Source organism: Centruroides vittatus, unplaced genomic scaffold (genome assembly GCF_030686945.1).
Source record: "Centruroides vittatus isolate TY-2023 unplaced genomic scaffold, ASM3068694v2 contig_694, whole genome shotgun sequence".
Lineage (NCBI taxonomy): Eukaryota > Metazoa > Arthropoda > Arachnida > Scorpiones > Buthidae > Centruroides > Centruroides vittatus.
The window spans coordinates 372,369-377,295 of record NW_027122438.1 but is presented as its reverse complement, the minus strand read 5'-3'; positions in this window follow the sequence as shown (position 1 = coordinate 377,295).

Here is a 4,927-nt window from a genome sequence, read left to right as displayed (position 1 = left end):
TAAATCATCCGATGCTCGTAACTCGTGCACGACATTTTATTTTTTTCCCTTTTTTTTTGGTAAAATTGTTTTTAATCCATTCGATACTATTTCCGTTAATTTCTTTAATTTTCAGATAAATTTATTCCTCGTTTTTTTACGCATTTCCCCCATTTTATCTGATAATTTAATAGCAGTCGATATTAACCATTAAAAAATAAAAAGTAAAATAAATGCGGCGAATTGTTAAGATATTGATTAAATCGATTACTAAATATAAATTATTTTTAAATAAAGATAAATTTAATTACGAAATAGTTAAAATATCGTTTACAAATTAATTTAACAATGAAAATATTCTTAAAATATAAAGTTGCAATAAATATATTGCAAATTTAATACAGTACAATAAATAGACGAACAGGAGTATAATTCTACATTATAATTAAAAGCATTTTAGTATTAAAATATTCATATAAATTATGTTTCTAATGTACAATACATCATTAAAATTAATTGTATTAAATGCATTAATGAGCAGTACATTATTATAATTAATGGCTTCTTAAACTTTGTTTTAAAATTTTCTTTAAAATGAATATAAAATAAATTAATAATTTTTTATTTTAATTTCTTAAACAACACCATAAACAAAGAATCATAAATTTAATTAAATTCTGATGAATTAGTTATTAATGCCTCTTTTTTATTTAAAAATGAATAAGAGTTATTTCTAAATACTGTATTTTTATTTAATATTATGTATATTGATTTAAATCAAATACAGTATAATAAATGAAAAATTTTATTTATATTGTTATTTACTTTCTATTTTATTTATGTTTTCATGGGGTTGCAGTAAAAATTTAAATATGATGAAAGAAAATATTCAAGACACGGATTTATTATTTATAAAATATTCTATATTATTTTAAACAAGTAAATCTTTTTTATTTGTTTAAAATAAATAAAATATAGTATCTAAGCAATTTTAAAGATAATATTTAAAATTATTCTCTTAAATATAATTCAAACAAAGATATATTTAGATTTGTTCGATTTTGAGGGAAAATTTCCAAAATTTCCCAATAAATTAAATAAAAAATTTATAATTAAAAACATACAAAGCCTATAATGTTCGGTAACCCGACAGGACCGCCCGAAGTGTAGCAAGAGCTGGGGTAAAATACATATAGGGTCCTATAACAGATTAAATTATTATATTAACGTAAAGGAAGTAAACGAAAAAAACAGTGTACAGAAATCCACAATCCCTCAAGGCCCAGGGCATTTTGCTCCTTATGCTGTACTCTGAGCAACCTTGGATAACTATTACTTACAGAATCAACATATTAAATCAACTTAGAAAGTTAAATATAAGAAAAGACTTTAAATTATATTTTAAGAAATAATTCAAATAGACATATTCAACAAATATTCATGTAAATTCAATAAAATAATGAAAAATCGGGCCTATTTAAACAATCTTTATATTGATTTTAATACCTAAATTGAGAATATGAATTTTTACAGATATTTTAAATGCTATTAAAACTATACGTTTTTGAATTTCGTTAATATGAATGTGAGACTGTCTTACGTTTTTTAATAATATACTTCGTATTGTAATCGAAATTAGTTCCATTTCCATGATAATTGTTTAGATCAGTGATAAGCAAAAATACTTAGAATCATCGAAATATTAACATAAAATAGAGCTAAATATTTATATGACAAATTAGGTTAGACGTGGAAAGTAGAATTTTCCAAAAAAAAAAAGCGAATAGAGAATTTTTCGAAACACTTCCCTGATAAAAAGTGAGAATGAATTCATGAAACTTTTACTTTTGATAGCCCATTTCTTTAATAAGAGAGAGAAATAAAAAAATTGTCATCGGATTTTCGTTTCAAACGGATTTTTTAAAGTAATTTCAAAGTAATATTATTTTAATTTTCTTTACTCTTACAGTATTAAGACAATGCCATTAGACACACAAATATCCCCTCCCATTAATATAACAAAATAACAATCATTATTTATTAAAAACTAACAAAAGCAAATACGATTTTAAAAAACAATACGAAAGTGCATAAAATTATTCCATAGAATAAAGCTCATCAATTTTCGTATAATTTTCGTAATTGTTGGTGAAAAGCAGTTACACCACACATCTCTTGTTTCTACTTGTATTTTCTATGTGAGAGTATTTCTCAAAATTATAACTGTATAAACGAAACAGTTTCAAACCTAATTTGAAAAATGTTTTGAGAAAAATGATTCCGAATTTTTCCAAATGCAGATCATACGATAACTTATAACCGAGCTCATCATTTGGATTAAGCAAATATACAGTATTTACATTATATACAATATCTTATTACTTCATACAAATATAATTGTATTAAGCATTTCGTTCGACCATTGAAATTGTTACAGGTTCGAAATTAAAAAATTAAATAATTTTCTATTTGTTCAAAGTAAAAAATTCTTAATACGTGGATATAATAATATATGCGTATAAAAAAATATGAGTAAATACTATACGAGAGGATTAAAGGGTCACAATAAATGTTTGAAAATGGTTCGGCATCACTGATTTAGGAAAAAAAGATTGACCGACGTTAATAGAAACTGGATATAAATTATTAATAGAGGTTAAATTTAGAATTGTAAGATAAAATATAATACTAATTTTAACAATATAAATATACATTTATAAAAATAGTAAGATATGAAAGACCTATTAAAAAAAAACAATTTTTGATATTTAACATTATTCTTAAAATAGACCGATATTAAAATAACATTTTCATAAATAAACATTTAATGATTTTTTAATTTAAACTTAAAAATCGTTTAATTGTTTTATCTATTAACACTGTGGTTCCCAACCTTTTTGGAATTACGGCGCACTTAAATAATTATGCGAAGGTTGCGGCACACTTTATTATTAAATATTAACTGAACCGGTGAACAGGTCGATTACGGGGTTCTCTAATACTTTTTCTATTATAGTTTACTGGAACGAACTTAAACCTTCAAATTGTTTACTGGAAATCTTTAAATCAAGACATGTTAAAATTCCTCTATAAAAGAGTAATATTAAAATGCTGTTATTAATTCTGGTTATAATTATTATGAATATTATAATCTATTTATGATTTGTTAATATAGTCGTTCCAACCGGTGCCCCATGAAGCCATTTTAGCAAATTAAGTGTACGCTTGCCGCTTTAATTTTTTTCTTCTGGCAGTACATATGAAATGGCTTCGTGGCGCACCGGTTGGAACGATTACATTAATAAATTATAAATAGACTATAACATTAATAATAATTATAATCAGAATTAATAACAGTATTTTAATACTACTCTTTTATAGAGGAATTTTAACATGTCTTGACTTATAGGCTCTGTTTTTAATCAGAAAAGATAGTGTTTCTCAACCAAGGCCATGTCTTGCACGTGTATGCAAAACGTTAAATCTTGTACGTATACGTACTGTTGGTTCTCGTGCACATCAATATTACTGAAAGAGTTCTCAACCTGTGAGTTTGAAAAGAGTTGATATCATATCCAGAAAAGCTGATATTTGCCACCGCCAAAAAAACTGACAACCAAAATTTTAATCGAAATATAATGATTTTTACAATTTTGATGGAATTCTCTAGTGCGAGGTGCACAGAAATGGTAAAATAAATTATTAAATATGATATAAGATTATTTTATCGCATCAGTTTTTGTACTTTTGATCATTTTGCACTTGTTAAATCACAATGTAGTGTAGAACAGCGATTCCCCTATATCGATCCTCCGATCCCCTATTTCTGATTCTCCGATTCATCCAAATATAGAATTGAGACCTCACCAATTCTTATCTGTTTGTATAAACACTTTCTCTCATAAATATTTTTCTTCTATTTAAAAAATCTTGAAAAGTGTTGTGCATAGTTTTTATTTTGGATTTTTTGACGGCCAAAGAAAAAGTATATACAACATTACATTGAAGAACATTGACAATCAACAACAATAACAATGAGAAAAAAGGATCGTTGGATTTGTATATATAAAAAACATTATCCGAAAAGCAATAATTGTAAGAAAAGAAAATTTGAAATCATCGACGAAAAAAGCAAACAAATGCCAAACACGGCGAACACGCAAACAGAACCCTTCAAAAGCGAACTGTCGCGCAAAGCATGGACAGTTGAGAACTTTGTTATTGTTAGTTGATACATAAACAAATATTATTAATATACAGTATACTAATTAAATATAAATTTAAAGTATTCTGTAACTATTCTAAATTATGTTTATAGTACATTGTTTTTCATTCATAAAGTGAGTGTCAATAAAGTAAGCTAAATGTTTTAAAATGAATGTATAGGCCTATGCACTGTACATACATATGTATGTAATTTATTAGAATATGTTATAATTAATGCTTTAATTTTTCCCTGAGCCACTATTATGGGGACCACAGAAAAATATTAAGCTTAAAAGGTGCCAATGATCAAAAAAGGTTGAGAAACATTGAGAAAAACGATCGGATGGCAGAGGCAGTTAGACTACCGCTCTAGGAGACTCGGGATCGAATTCGGTCAAGCAACTCCCTAGAAATTTTTTTGGGCGGCTATATTTCCTAGCTTGGAACTTTTTAAACACTCAGCGTACAGCTACGATTTAGCGCCGAGCGACTTCCACCTCTTTCGTGAACTAAAAACGTGGTTAGTAGGGCAGAGATTCGAGACTAATGACGATTTTCAAAACAACGTTAAGGCCCATCTCATTGGCGGCATCTTTCTATGAAGTGGGGATTGCAAAGCTCGTCCACAGATAGACAAATGCCTCAATCTTCACGGTGATTATGTCGAAAAGTAACCATGTTTGTACCTAACTTATGATGATAAATTCATTATGTTATTCACACTTGTTTTTGTTTTATGGAC